The sequence below is a fragment of the Rhinatrema bivittatum genome, chromosome 5 (genome assembly GCF_901001135.1).
Source record: "Rhinatrema bivittatum chromosome 5, aRhiBiv1.1, whole genome shotgun sequence".
Taxonomy (NCBI): Eukaryota; Metazoa; Chordata; class Amphibia; order Gymnophiona; family Rhinatrematidae; genus Rhinatrema; species Rhinatrema bivittatum.
Window position 1 is genome coordinate 66,661,002 of NC_042619.1, and position 16,418 is coordinate 66,677,419.

The window sequence follows — 16,418 nt, forward strand, 5'->3', positions numbered from 1 at the left end:
CTGCTCATATTTGAACTGACACAGTATATCAATCAAAAGTCCTTTTGTCATCGTTCTGAGATGTCTTCATTGGCATTCGGGAAAAGCTATCAAAAAAATCAAAAATACCTCTTTGTTTATGTTTACAAAGTACATGTCTGTGCAATACAAATTGAATCATTTCCATTTGTATTGGATTACACATCACATGGTTTAAATAAAAATTAGGAGCACTGAAAAAAGCCCTAATATTCTTTAGGAAAAAATTAAATCAAAGCATTATAATAAAGATGTAGACTTACAAAGCAAACTGAAAATTAGAGTAAAAAATAAAATGAAAAATGTAGGCTATAAAATAGTGCATGCACAGAAGAGCAAGTTTGCTTACCGTAAAGTGTTTTCCGTAGATAGCAGATGAATTAGCCATGCTGTCTGGGAATGTCTTCCGTGCCATTAGGTGGCGGAGCTCTCTAAGTCTAGTAAAGTCTTTCAGCTAGGTGCTCCCTCTTATATCTTCTCTGATTTGCCTCAGGCTCCTCAGTCAGTATCAAAGCAAGTGCAGGTTATGCTAGAACAGTCCGGGGAGGCGGGCGGGTCAGCATGGCTAAATCATCTGCTATCTACAGAAAACACCCTTTCCTAGCGTATAGCAGATGGACTCAGGACCAATGGGTATAGCAGTTGGTGACGGAGTCAGATTTCAATCTGACATCAGCCTACATATACCCGTGCAGGAAGCTTGGCTCTTCAGTATTTCTCAGTCTCCTAAGCAGTTAGGGACACTTCACGTGCTTGCACAGCGTTAGAAATTCCAAACCAAAGAAGAAAGAAAATCTTATCTCTACGAGACGAGCCCCGCTCTCCTGCGGTGATACCTAAGGGTCCCTCCCCCAGTCGAGAATTCCTGAGGTGATTTCCGAGATCCCTCAGAGGTAAGCCTCAGTCCGGTAGCCGGATCCTGGCTTGGACTTAGCCCCCAGAGTGGCTGAGAGGCAGCGGGTGCAATACCGAGCGCGGCGGTGAAGGTATTTTCCCTCTCCCCCCGCAGCCAGACACTGCCCAGCATGAGACTGGGAAGCGCTGAGACAACGTAAGGTAGAAAACTTTCTTAAAGACTCCGGTCTCCGAGGCGCGGATAGCCGCACAGATCATCTCCCGGCGTCTGTTAAATCATGTTGAGCAGCCCCGTCCGGGCTAGACCCCGATCTGGTGCGAGGGCCCTCTCACGTGGAGACCCTCCGGGGGGGTCACCATCTTGCCCGCCTGGTCGTCGGCGCCATTTCCCCCCCTTGATTGCCGTATTATCCGTACAACTGAGCCATGCGCACAGCGGCGAGCCTGGCGCACAAACGACTTGTGCGCATAGCGGCGCACGCATCTGCGCCGTGTGCACAGCGACGCACACAACGGTGCCGGGCGCACAGATAGGCCTGTGCGCACAGCGGTGTGCACATCTCCGCTAAACGCACAAATAGCGGCCTGCACACATATCTTCCACATCCTGCACACCCGGATGAGCACCTGGTGCACCTGGCGCATCCGGAGCACACAACTAAATCCACTGGCGCGCGCACCTACGCGCACAGATGAGTTCTGATCCACTCTACGCGCACGAACCATGACACCTCTGGCCAAGAAAGCCAATGGCCAATGGCCAAGAAAGCCAATGGCCAAGCCCTCTGTCCTGCCTTCCACCTGAGAGCTGCGCAATCCGACGTGGCCTCTGCCCTATGCCTGCAGTACGAAGAGGTTCAAGAGGAACCAAAGCAAGGCCCTCCTCAGATTGTAGAGGAGTCCGGCTCCACCAATGATAGTACCCTGGACCTCTGCATCCCGGGCACCTCGGGAAACTCCTCTGGATTCCATATGGACCCAGGGACCTTTTCCTGGGTGGAATTCTTCAAAGGGACAGGCCCAGAAAACAGCAAGGTAGGCAATCAAACAGCGCCGTGAGGATAACAACAAAGAATAGATGCCCAAGGGTCTTTTTCCAAATCTTTAATTGGTGGAGATGTATGTGATTAATTAAAAATGCCCAACTCGTTCTGTACTAAGTGGAGACGGCACACGCTGATGCGTAGTAACACGTATGCGGCGCCATTTGCGAATGGAACCAGGAGAAGCTTAAGCGCTACATTATTTATTCAAGATACGTCTGTAATGCGGATGTTGTTGGAATTAACTAATAGTTATTCAGTGTGCTCTCATTTAAGCCCCTGAGGCAGCCACTGGAATGTGGCGAAACTCGGAGCGAGTTGGGTATTTTTAATTAATCACATACGTCTCCACCAATTAAAGATTTGGAAAAATACCCTTGGGCATCTATTCTTTGTTGTTATCCTCATGGAATTCTTCAAAGGCCTGCAAACCTTTGTCCAGGCACAATTGGTACCACCTGTGACATAGCCACAGCCTCCACCAGAAGAACAAAACCTTCCAAGCTCCTCTTGGATCCCCCAAGACACGCCCCTTCCAGGCAAATGCCTCTGCTTAGGGGACACAGACACCTCGGGAGAAGAGCCTGACTTCCTGAAGGAAGGGGAAATCCCTCCAGGGATGGAACCATACCGAACTATGATGTGACTTTTCACCAAAGACGAGTTACCAGATCTCGTGTCTCAGAGTCTGAAAATGCTGGCCATTCCTGGCGCAAGTACCACAGCGGAGCCAAAGACGAACCCAGTTTTGATCGGTCTCCGTCAGGCCTCATGCTATTTCCCAATGCTACAGGCCGTACAACAACTGATTGACCTGGAATGGAATGCCCCTAAGGCCAGCTTCAAAGGAGGTCGGGCCCTAGAAGCCCTATACCCCCCTGGAACCCATGGCCAAAAAACTCCTAGTGTTCCCAAAAGTGGACGCCATGGTGTGCACTGTCTCAAAGCGCACATCCTCCCAGTCGAAGGATGCACAGGACAGACGTCAGGAATCCATCCTTAAACAATCATTTGATGTCGCAGCAATGTCCCTGCAGATCACTTCCTGCTGCGCCATGGTGACACGTACCTGCAACTTCTCTCCGCCGAAACATTAGAACCGGCGATATCTTTCCTCATGGATGCGACCTCTGATCTGGTGCGTACCTTAGCCAGGGGCATCTCATCCATAGTGGCAGCCAGAAGGCAACTATGGCTCCGAAATTGGTCAGCTGATGCCACCTCCAAGACGAAACTCACGAGAATGCTCTTTAAAGGATCCCTCCTGTTCGGAAGCGAACTGGAGAAGTTAGCCAATAAATGGGGTGAATCCCCAATACCTCGATTACCGGAGGACAGAAACAAAAGAAACCAACACCCCTCTCCCTGAAGAAACAAGGGCAGAGGAGCACAGCGTTTTAGACCGTACAAAAACACATACCAAGCATCTCGCCCCACTGGCAGAGGCCAGTCCTTTCGTAACAAACACAACAAGAGGGGAGCTGGCTCAGGTACAGGCCCCGGCCGCACCCCACAATGAGAATCAGCAGACCCATCCACAGGAAGAAGCTTTAGGGGCAGACTTGCCCTCTTCTACCAAAGATGGGTCAAGACAACGTCGGACAAGAGGGATACTCTGGACTTCCACAGCATCCCTCCAGACAAATTTGTTAGATCACCATGCCACTCCCTCTCCAAGAGGATGGCAGTGGAAGCCACACTGACAAAACTACTCAGCCTAAAGGAGAAAACCTCGGTGCCCAAGCACCAACAAAATACTGGCCACTATTCCATCTATTTTATCATCCCCAAGAAGGAGGGAATGTTCCCCAAGAAGGAGGGAATGTTTCCATCCGGAAGTGTGATACCTGAGGGTATCACACTTCCGGATGGAAACCCTATATTCAGTCATAAGGGCAGTATAACCGGGAGAATTCCTGACTTCTCTGGATCTTTCAGAAGCCTATCTCCACATCCCAGTCTATCACGCCCATCAATGCTTCCTACACTTTGCGATACTGGACCATCATTACCAGTTCCGGGCACCTCCCTTCGGACTAGCTACGGTCCCTCGGACGTTCACCAAGATCATGGTGGTAGTGGCGGCAACACTGAGGAAAGAAGGAATCCTTGTACACCCGGACGATTGGCTGATCAGAGCAAAATCTCCAGAGGAAAGTTACCAGGCAACCACCAGAGCCAAGAATCTACTACAGAATCTTGGGTTGGTCGTCAACACATCCAAGAGCTGCCTGCAGCCCTCCCAATCACTAGAGTACCTGGGAGTCTGGTTCGACACCAAACAGAACAAGGTTGTTCTTCCTTCTACAAGGAGAAAGAAATTGATGGACCAGTTCCGAAAACTGTTGAGCCATGCTCGCCCCAAGGTATGGGACTACCTCCAAGTCCTCGGCCTCATGACATTGACCCGAGAAGTCGTCCCATGGGCAGGGGCCTCCTTGCGCCCACTACAACGTTCCCTACTGTCATGATGGAACCCGATGTCCCAGAACTACTCTGCTCGCCTCCAGCTTCCAGCAGAGGTCCAGACTCAGCTCTGATGGTGGCTACAGGAAGACCATCTGAGCAAGGGAGGAAGACTGTCATCTCCGATCTGGATCTTACTCACCATGCATGCGAGCCTGTGAGGGTGGGGAGCCCACTGCCAGAAACTGATGGCCCAGGAGCAATTGGACAAGGAAGAATCAGGATGGAACATAAACTGGCTGGAAGCCCGAGCAGTCAGACTAGCCTGCCTACAATTCAGTCACAGACTCCGAGGCGAATCTGTCAGAGTCATGTCGGACAACGCCACAATGGTTGCTTATATCAACCACCAGGGAGGAACCAGAAGCCAACAGGTCTCCATGGAAATAGACCCCTTAATGGCGTGGGCGGAAACAAATCTGCAAGGGATCTCAGTGACCACATCACGGGAAAAGACAATGTCTCTGTGGACTACCTCAGCAGAGAGAGTCTAAACCCAGGGGAATGGACGCTGTTGACCACAGCCTTCCAGTTAAGTCCAAGTTCTTTGTATATAAATTGTATTCTCCCTGTTCATTGTAAGTTATTATCCAAGTTTCACTCACCCTGTTCTATGTAAGACATTATTCTTTATATTGTCAATGTAATTGTTGAAATGTGAACCGAAGTGATTAGTAACTTTGTTACCTGAACTGCGGTATATAAAACTGTTAAATAAATAAATAAATAAATAGTAAACTGCTGGGGAACCCCAGCCATAGATCTCCTGGCAACCCGGTCCAATATCCAAGTTCCCAAGTTCTTCAGCCTCAGACGAGAATCACAATTCCAGGGAATCAACACCCTTGTCCAGACCTGGCCACAGGAAGACCTGCTGTACGCTTTTCCCCCATGGCCACTACTGGGCGGGATCATCTGCAAGATAAAACATCACAGGGGGCTAGTACTTCTAGTGGCCCCGGACTGGCCAAGAAGGCCAGACATGCGACGACTTCTTGTAGGGAACTCTCTGTGCCTACCCCCACACAGGGACCTTCTCCGGCAAGGACTGATCCTCCACGAAGACCAAACTCGATTCTTGCTTACGGTCTGGCCATTGAGAGGACTCGACTGACGAAGAGCGTATAATCCAAGGCAGTGATTGACACCTTGCTCCGAGCATGCAAGTTTTCCACGTCTCTTGACTTACATACGAATATGGAGAATATTTGAAGCCTTGTGTGAAGACTGTAGCATCCTTCCACGGACAGTCAAAATTTCCATAATCCTGGAATTCCTTCAAGACGGCTTGAAGAAGGGGTTGTCTCTAAACTTCCTCAAGATTCAGGTGGCCGCTCTGGCCTGCTTCAGAGCCAAAGTGGACGGCATCAGTCTTATCATCCCATCCAGACGTCTCCCGCTTTCTGAGAGGGGTCAAACAAATCCGACCACCACTAAAGTGGCTGGTGCCCCTATGGAATCTCAATCTAGTACTAGACTTCCTAGCGGGTGCCTCCTTCAGACCTACACGCGGTCTGTCACTATGGTTCCTGACCTTGAAGACTGCATTCCTAGTGGCAATGGGCTAGATGTTAAAAGCCCTGCGCGCGTAAATCCTGCTGGATTTACGCGCGCAGGGCACTCACGCACCGGTGCGCCTATTTTGCATAGGCCGCCGGCGCACGCAAAGCCCCGGGACTCGCGTAAGTCTCGAGGTTTTGTAAAAGGGGAGGGAGGGGTGTGTCCGGGGGGCGTGTCGGCAGGCCGAAGGTGTGTCCGCGGGCATGTCCTGGGTTAGGGGGCAGTCCGGGGCAGGTCCGAGGGCGTGGCGATGGTTTGGGGGCGGGCCGGGAGGGCGGTCCCGAGTCCCCCGGCACTGCGGCCTCTGCCGGGGGATGCCGAGGCGGTGCGCGCAAGTTATGCCTGCTTCAAGCAGGCGTAACTTGCACAACAAAGGTAGGGGGGGATTTAGGTAGGGCTGGGGGGTGGGTTAGTTAGGGGAAGGGAGGGGAAGGTGGGCGGACGCGGAAGGAAAGTTCCCTCCGAGGCCGCTCCGCGCGTATCTTATAAAATCCGGCGTACTTTTGTTTGCGCCGGTTGCGCAAACAAAAGTACGCGCGCGCGTACTTTTTTAAGATCTACCTCAATGTGTTCAGCCTGTCGCATGTCCGAGCTTCAAGCACTAACCTGTCGGGAACCGTTCCTCAGATTCACACCGGGATCCATACAGCTTTGCACTGTTCCCTCCTTCCTTCCGAAGGTGGTTTCTCATTTCCATCTAAACCAAACCATCTCGCTGTCATCTCCAGACGAACATAAAGACTAGGAAGACTCACACCTTCTTCGCCATCTTAATGTCAGCAGACTCCTGGTCTGATACCTGGAAAGATCGGAATCCATACGAAAGATACACCTATTCGTCCTTCATAGTGGGAAGAAACAAGGGGAAGCAGCCTCGCGGGCAACCATAGCCCTCTGACTCAAAAAAGCAATCAAGGCGGCCTACGTAGAGGCAGGGAAGCCTCCACCTCTACAAGTCAAGGCACATTCCACAAGGGCCCAGGCAGTGTGCTGGGCAGAAACCAAGATGCTGTCACCTGCCGAGATCTGTCGGGTGGCGACGTGGCCTCCATACATACCTTCCCGAGGTTCTACCGTCTGGATGTCCAGGCCCTGGAGGACTCATCATTTGCAAGGGCAGTACTAAGTGGGCCACGGGCAGCCTCCCACCCGGTTTGGGAGTAGCTTTTGTACATCCGATTGTTCCTGAGTCAATCTGCTACATGCTAGGAAATGAAGAATTTACTTGCCTGATAATTTTGTTTTCCTTAGTGTAGACAGATGGACTCAGCATCCCGCCCACGGTGCCCCTAAATCCGGAAACCTCGGGTGACAATCCCCGAGAGCAAGACAAGCACAGGTAGTTCAAGACACCCATATTTGCCGAGTGTCGGCGTTTTTTCGGTTGAGTGCACTGACGGTCTCCAATTTGGAAATCAGTTTAACCAATCCTAGTTAATCAAGTTAGCCAAGTTATTCAAGTTATTAAAACACACATATATCCACAATTGCTTTTCGAGGAGAATACTGAAGAGCTAAACTTCCTGCACGGGTATATGTAGGCTGACGTCAGATTGAAATCTGGCTCCGTCTCCATCTGCTATCAGGAGTACACTATACCCATTGGTCCTGAGTCCATCTCTCTACACTAAGGAAAATGAAATTATCAGATAAGTAATTTCTTCATTTACAGTAAGCAAACTTACTCTTTTCACGTAGATAAGCAGCTGAATTAGCCATGCTGTCTGGGAGTCCCCAGCTGACGTATTGAGCAGTTGTATAAAATAGTTTGTATATTTGCTCAATACTATAGGTAGTGGCGGACAGTTCCTATGAAGGCTGTGTATGTGAGGAACTTGTGCTTTCTGTAGGATAGTCCGTCCCATTAGAGCATCATCCGCAGTTTGTCCAAACAGTAATGGGATGTGAAAGTGTGCAACGATGACCATGTTGCCGCTTTACAGATGTCTATGATAGGAACTTCATAGGCCATCGAGGTTGCCATTGCACGCACTTGGTGTGCTTGTGGAGTCGTAGGTAGCATTTGTGACCGTTGTTGAGAGCAAAACTGAATACAGTTTGATATCCACTGGATAGAGTTCTTTTCGTCACTGGACGTCCTTGCGTGTTCGGGTTGAATGGTAGAAAGAGCTGTGAAGGCCTGTTAGCTGAATGAGTGCACTGTTTGTATTAGGCAAGCGCATGTTTACAGTCTAAAGTATGACATTTTCTCTCATTGTCATTTGCATGCGGTTTTGGATGGAAAGTAGACAAGGTGATGGTTTGGTTAATGTGGAAACTGGAAATCACCTTTGGTAAAAATTTTGGGTGACTGTGTAAGGTCACTTTGTTATGATGAAATTGAAGATAAGGAGGGTAGTTGACCAAGGCTTGCAATTCACTTACTCTTCTTGCTGAAGTTAAAGCAATCAGGAAAAGCACTTTTCATGAGAAGTATCGAAGGTGACAAGTGTCTATAGGTTCAAAGGGTGGAAGCATTAGCTGTTCGATGACTACATTAATGTCCCATGGCACCGGCGGTTTCTGTACAGGTGGGCATAGGCGTAACACTCCTTTCATGAATCTGGATACTAGTGAATGACATGAAATGGCTTCTCCATTCAGGTGAATGTGGTAAGCTGCTTTGGCGCTTAAATGAACTCGGAGTGAGGAAGTAGCGAGGCCTTCACTGTAGAGAAGATGGAGGTAGGAGAGAAGCTGTTCTGATGGACAAGTTAAAGGATCAATACCCATTGTTGAACACCAAGAAGTGTAGTGTGACCACTTCCTTTGGTAATTGAGACTGGTTGACAGTTTTCTCGAGGATAGTAATATGTTTTGAAGAGCAGGAGAAATGTTTAGGTGTTGGTATGCAAGCCGTTCAATGTCCACGCTGTGAGGTGTAGGGAGGAGTGAAAAGGATGTAGTAGAGATCCGTTGTCCTGGATAAGAAGCTGAGGGCTGTTGCCCAGGGGAATTGGGTCGCAGATTGATAGGTGTAGAAGGTAGCTGTACAATGGTTGTCGTGGCCATGCTGGAACAATTAGGATTAGATCCGCTTGGTCCTCAATGCATCTCTGGATTGTGCGAGAGATAAGTGGTATTGGAGGGAATGCATACAGTAGGTTGTGAGACCAACTTATGAGAAAAGTGTATGGAGCGAGTCTCAGTGGGCTTGGGTAAACTGAACAGAAGCTTTCCAGCTGTCTGTTGTTCTCTGTCGCGAAGAGGTCAATGGAAGGAAGGCCCCAAACTGAGAATATGTGTTGAGCCACCTTTTGATCTAACTCCCATTCGAGGGGATGAAATATTCAGCTGAGTTTGTCTGCTCTGGAATTGTGAATCCTGGGCAGATAAGTTGTGTGAAGAGAGACTGATCGTTGATGAGCCCACTCTAGTATATGAACTGCTTCCTTGCAGAGGCTCCAGGAACCGAACCCTCCTTCCTTGTTTATGTAGAACATTGTGACTTGGTTGTCGGTGTGAATCATTACTATTTTCTCTCATAGGGAGTCTTCAAAAGCTCGAAGGGCGTACTTCACTGCCTTGAGTTCTAGTAGGTTTATGTGTAGTGAACGTTCGTATGTGGTCCAGAGACCTTGTGTCTGAAATTGGTCCAGGTGAACCCCCCATCCCTAGGGGGACGCATCCGTGGTGAGTATTATCTGATGTCGTATAGGTCGTAGGGGGGAACCCATCCATAACGTCAACGAGAGTAACCACCAGTGTAGGTCTTTTTTCATGCTGTTGTTTAAGGAGATGGGAGTAGACAATGAATGAAGAAATTGAATCCATTGGTTCTTCAGTCCCCATTGTAGGCAGCACATATGTAGACGCTTATGTGGGACCACGTAGATGGATGCTGCCATGTGTCCCAGAATGGTTAGACTTGGTGAGCTGGACTGCTGCACTGAGAGGTAGATTCGTAGATAGAGTAGAGAGAGCTAATGCTCTTGGGTGAGAGAGGAAAGCCTTGTCTTGAACTGTGTCGATGTAGGCTCCTATGAATTGTAATGTTTGAATGGGTTCCAGATTTGATTTCTCGTAATTTATTAGGAGGCCTAGATTGTCTAGGCAAGAAATAGTTCGAAGAAGATTGGTTCGTAGCAGTGATTGCTTGGATGCCACTCGGAGCCAATCATCCAAATAGGGAAATATTTGCACCCCCTGACTACGAAGGTGCGCCACTGCCACTGCTAGACATTTGGTGAAGAGTCTGGGGGCAGAGGAAAGGCCGAATGGAAGAACTTTGTTTTGGAAGTGCTGGTTGTCCGCCTGGAAACAGGTAACATCAGGAACTGGAGTGCACTGGAATGTGAGCATATGATCCTTCAGATCCAGTGAGCACATCCAGTCTCCTGGTTGAAGAAAGGGAAGGATAGATTTGAGAGAAGTCATTTTGAACTTGTCCTTGTAGAGGTGTTCGTTGAGTGAACGTAGGTCCAAGATTGGGCGCAGACCTCCTGACTTCTTGGGAATTAGGAAGTACTGCGAGTAAAACCCCTAATGGAATTCTGGGTAAGGCAATTTATGAATGCATTTCTTCTGTAGAAGAATCTGGAGTTCCTTCAAAAGAGGTTTTTTGTGAGGTGCTAAATTCTTCTGCAGAATCCAATGTGGGAGGGTCGGGAGGGATGAGAAATAAAGACTGTTACCCCATTCTGTTAGGGAAAGGACCCACTGATCTGAGGTAATTTGACTCCAAGCTGGAAGATAATTGGACAACCTGCCTCCCACAGGGGGGAGTTGTGACGGTGGCAACATTATTTTTAAAAAATGGTCTGGGTTTTTGCGGGTTGACTTGGTTGACGAGGGGCTCTGGCACACGGGTATGGTGCTTGAGGTTGGTAGGGTTGTTGCCTAGATGGTTGGTAGGATTGAGGCTTGTAATAGGAATAAGGTTTGGATGCCTTAAAGGGTGTTCTTCTGTACGGAGCCGAAGTAGTATAATGGCGTCATGATGTGGATGGTTGGTAAAGAGATGTCAATGAAAGGACAGCTGTCTTTTGCTCCTTGATCTTTGTCACCATCTCTGTGAACTTGTCCCCGAACAAGTTTTCTGGACGACAAGGTGTTGCGTCTGTCGGTCTCAGACGGCTTCAACCTCTGTGCCTCACCTTTCTTCCTGCTCTCTCCACTAGCCTTGGGAAGATGGCTGCCTCCGCGTCTTCATGCCGCTCTCTCCGGTGTCCCCAGAATGGCAATGGCAAGGCTATCCGCCATGTTTCTCCTGAGGGCCTCCTAGGGTACGCGCACGCACATCACCCACGTCTTTTCCCACGTCATGGCGGGAACCTCGGGGGCGTCCCCTCGAGTGACATCACGCCATCCGGATATTTAGCCTGCCCTTCGTTTGCTAACAATTCGAGTTAGCAAAGATTGGAATGCCTCCGGGCTGAGCTACTCTGCCGCTTCAGTGCTGCCGCTGGAAGCTATCTCTGCCCTTCGGGGTTATTCATTTAACCTGGGTGCCCGCTCCTCGTGGGCCCTTTGCTTTCTTTCAGGTGCCTATCTGGAATACCAGGTACTCGCTCCTCGAGGGCCTGCTCTTCCTGCCTTGGTGCCTGCAATCCAACTACTTCTGCTTGCTGGAATCTCCATCTATACAGCTACCAACTTAGTGAGTAATCTAACCTTTATCATTCTGTCTCATCTACAGCTCAGCACTGGGAACCTGCATCTGGAACTCCCTCTACTACCGTATGCTGCTAACATCTACCATTGTGAGACGGGTCTCCTCTGCTGAGGACTGCTACTACTGGATCACCTCACTATTGCCACCTCTGGTGGTATTATCCAGCTGTATAATAAAAGACAAATCTTCTGTGTTTGCATGTCTCGAGTCTAGCCTAGTACTGCGGTTCCTCACGGGGCTCCTCCCCATGGGAGTGACCATCACCCCAGGACCCAAGAATCCACTCCAACACCTCAAAACCATAACAGATTGCTAACTCCATGGATTCGGCTCAGCTCACCGCATTGCAGTGGACATTTGCGGATCCCCACCACTACCATGACATCTGCGCTACCTTTGTCTTCTATCCATGGGGAGCCCTTACCGGGTGAAGTAACCCTGCTCACAGAACCAGTGAGCTTACGTACTGGTGCTCTTCATACAGAGACTATTTCCTTCTTTGTGCTAGAGAAGGCCATGCACCCCTTAGTACTTGGGCTACCGTGACTGCAGAAACATATGCCACAATTCAACTGGGCCACTTTGGAGCTTTCACGTTGGGGTCCAGACTGCCATGGCAAATGCCTGATGGAAGTTCTCCAATACCCTACATGCCAACTACCCCATTGTTGCCTGGGTTGCCATCTCTATATGCATCTTTTTAAGATGTATTTTCCAAAGAAGCTGCTGATGTATTGCCTCCACACAGATCATACGACTGCGCCATCAACTTGAAGCCTAACACAGAACCACCCAAAGGAAGGGTTTACCCTCTCTCTGTAGTAGAAAATAAAGCGATGTCAGAGTACATCCAGGAGAATCTTCAGAAAGGCTTTATAAAACCCTCCAAGTCTTCTGCTGGCGCAGGCTTCTTCTTCGTGGGGAAGAAGGACGGAACATTACGTCCATGCATTGACTACAGAGGTCTAAACGAGATCACTGTAAAGGATCGTTATCCCTTACCACTCATCTCGGAGCTATTCGATAGACTACAGGGAGCCAAGATATTCTCCAAACTTGATCTCAAAGGAGCCTATAATCTAGTTTGCATCCGCTCTGGCGATGAATGGAAGACGGCTTTTAATACCCGGGATGGGCACTTTGAAAAACTGGTGATGCCCTTCAGCCTGTGCAATGCCCCGGCTGTCTTCCAAAACATGATGAATGACATTCTGCGTGATCTACTCTACCAATGTGCTGTTGTGTATTTAGACGACATCTTGATATTTTCCCAGGACCTGAATACTCATCTGGAAGATGTCATAAGAGTGCTGCAGAGACTTCGTGAGAATCGCTTATACGCCAAGTTGTCTAAATGCGAATTCCACAAGGAATCTGTGCTCTTCTTAGGGTACATTGTTTCGAACAAAGGTTTCCAGATGGACCCTCAGAAGCTTGAGAGTATTCAAAAATGGACACAACCCACGGGTCTGAAAGCTCTTAGATGATTTCTGGGATTTACCAACTACTACAGAACCTTCATCAAGAATTACTCTTCACTGACTGTTCCATTAACAGCGATGACTAAGAATGGTGCCAACGTCGCCAACTGGTCTACGGAAGCTGTGACAGCATTTCAGAAGCTAAAAGACGCCTTCTCAAGTAAGCCATGCCTCCGCCATCCGGATCCTGCATGGCCCTTCATTGTGGAAGTTGCTGCCTCGGATGTAGGCGTAGGAGCTGTGCTAAGCCAGACCAGTGACTCTAAAATCTTGCATCCATGTTCTTTCTTCTCCCAACGTTTCTCGCCGGTGGAGAAGAACTACGACATTGGGGATAAAGAGCTAATAGCAATAAAGATGGCATTTGAAGAGTGGCACCCTTGGCTTGAAGGTGCACAACATCAGATCACTGTTTACACTGATCACAAGAATCTGGAGTACCTCCGTCACGCCCAGCACCTTAACCATAGACAGGCGAGGTGTTCCCTGTTCTTCAACAGATTTAACTTTGTGCTGAAATATCGTCCTGGTGATAAGAACATTAGAGCCGATGCACTATCTCACTCTTTTCTCTCTGAAGACGTACCTGATGAACCCAGCATATCATTGACCTGAAGAGAGTGATTCTGACAGCTACACATCCGGTACCTCTGGGCAAGACCATTGTACCCTGCAATCTAAGGAAGAAACTGTTAGCATGAGCTCACGATTCGAAACTGGCTGGACATCCTGGTCAACGAAGATCTCTGGCTAAGCTACAGAAGTACTACTGGTGGCCCACCATGAAGGAAGTCACGTTTGTGTACATAGCTTCCTGTTCCAATTGTGCCAGACAGAAACCTCCGCCCGGACGTCCTTGGGGCCTGCTTCATCCCTTACCAGTACCAGATGAGCCCTGGACCCACATTGCTACAGACCTTGTGGTGGACTTACCACTTTCTGGAGGTAACACATCCAGCATCATCTACTGGATCTACACCTTTTGAAGTTGTCTACGGACGACAACCCTTACCACCTTTACTACTTCCACTTTCAGTGTCGTCCCTGGCAGCTCAATCTACTGCCAAAGATATCCAACAACTTTGGAGAAAGACTAAAGAGATGCTCCAAAAAGCTGGACTAAGAGCTAAGAAGGGCTATGACGCTCACCATTGCAAGGCTCCTGAATTCCAGCCTGGTGACAAAGTTTGGCTGTCTACCAAACATCTGAGACTCAAGCTACCATCAGCTTGATTTGCTCCACGCTTTGTCAGACCCTTTCCTATCCTCCGACGATTGGGTACACTCACTTATAGTCTAAAACTTTCTCCAGCAATGAAGATTCATAATGCGTTCCATGTTTCGCTGCTGAAACCGCTTGTTCTTAGCGAGTTTTCCACCAAGACACCTGAAGAAGAAGACATTGAGAACAAGGTTGATACCATCCTTGATGTAAGAAAGAGAGACAGAGTTTGGGAATACCTCCTGACATGGGAGGGTTACGGACCTGAAGAAAACTCTTTGGAACCTTTGGCTAATATCATGGACAAAGAGATGCTTCGTCAATTCCACCGATCGCATCCTCAAAAACCAAGACCAGGTAGGGGTCTGGAGGGGGCCCTTTGAAGGGGGGTTCCTTTGTGTCCGTCGGTCTCAGACGACTTCGACCTCTGTGCCTCACCTTTCTTCCTACTTTCTCCGCTAGCCTTGGGAAGATGGCTGCCGCCGCGTCTTCATGCCGCTCTCACCGGTGTCCCCGCTATGTTTCTCCTGAGGGCCTCCTAGGGTGCGCGCATGCACGCCTCCCATGTCTTTATCCATATCATGGCGGGAACCTCGGGGGCATCCCCCTTGAGTGACGTTACGCCATCCGGGTATTTAGTCTGCCCTTCGTTTGCTAACAATTCGAGTTAGCAAGGATTGGAATGCCTCTGGTCTGAGCTACTCTGCCGCTTCCGTGATGCCGCTGGAAGCTATCTCTGCCCTTCGGGGTTATTCATCTAACCTGGGTACCTGCTCCTCAGGGACCCTTTGCTTTCTTTCAGGTGCCTATCTGGGATATCAGGTACTCGCTCCTTGAGGGCCTGCTCTCCCTGCCTTGGTGCCTGCAATCCAACTAATTCTGCCTGCTGGAATCTCCATCTATACAGCTACCAACTTACAGGCTGATACAGTAAAATCGGCGGGAGAGCCGGCGCTCCGAGGCGAGCGCCCGCTCTCCCAACGTGCGCCCAGGCCACTCTTCTGGGTGCGCGATCGACTATTTAAATGAGGGCGCATCCCTAGTGCCACCTTTTTGACAGGAGCGGCGGCTGTCAGCGGGTTTGACGGCCAATGCTTAATTTTGCCGGCGTCGGTTCTCAAACCTGCTGACAACCACGGGTTCGGAAAACGGACGCCGGCATAATTGAGCGTCTGTCTTCCGATCTGCGAGCCGCGGGACGATTCATAATTTATTTTTTTTTTAAATTTTGGGGCCTCCGACTTAATATCGCTATGATATTAAGTCGGAGGGAGTACAGAAAAGCAATTTTTTCTGCTTTTCTGTACACTTTCCCGGTGCCGGCAGAAATTAACGCCAGCCTTTGGCATGCGTTAATTTCTGAAAGTAAAAAGTGCAGCTTGGCTGCACATTTTATTTTCTGTATGGCGTGGGAATAACTAATCGGCCCATCAACATGCATTTGCGTTTTCGATGCGCAATTACACCTTACTATATAAGGGGTAAAAATAGCGCGTCGAAAACACGCGGCCAATCGCAGGCTAACAGTGTGCTCTGCCTGAGCACACTGTGCTGTATAGGCCTGTTAGTGAGTAATCTAACCTTTATCAGTCTGTCTCATCTACAGCTCAGCACTGGGAATCTGCATCCGGAGCTCCCTCTACTACCGTGGGCTGCTAACATCTACCATTGTGAGACGGATCTACTCTACCGAAGACCCCTGGACTGCTACTACTGGATCACCTCACTACTGCCACCTCTGGTGGTATCATCCAGCTTTATAATAAAAGACAAATCTTCTGTGTTTGCATGTCTCGAGTCTAGCCTAGTACTGCGGTTCCTCACGGGGCTCCTCCTTGTGGGAGTGGCCATTACCGCAATACCCAAGAATCCACTGCAGCACCTCAAAACCATAATACAAGGTAGGTTTGCTAACTTGCCGTGAACATCAACTCTTATGGCGCTGGAATGTAACCATGCGAGACGTCACGCTGTCAAGGCATTTGCTGAACTTTTTGAAGAGACATCTTCATAAATAGATCTTAATAAGTACCTCAAACCTTCCTCCAGGTTTTGATATTGAGGAGGTAAAGCTTTGGCAAGCTTTGTTGGAGGGATAATTTTAGTGCTTGTAGATTATCAAACAGGTATTGTGCGATATAAAACTGGTGGTTTTGGAT

At 49.1% G+C, this 16,418-nt stretch overlaps 1 protein-coding gene across 1 annotated transcript in view; it reads left to right on the top strand.

The window, feature by feature from the left end:
* The window catches only part of DYNC2H1 (dynein cytoplasmic 2 heavy chain 1), a 1,848,033-nt gene that overhangs the window by 805,410 nt on the left and 1,026,205 nt on the right, over positions 1-16,418 (top strand). The window lies entirely within an intron of this gene.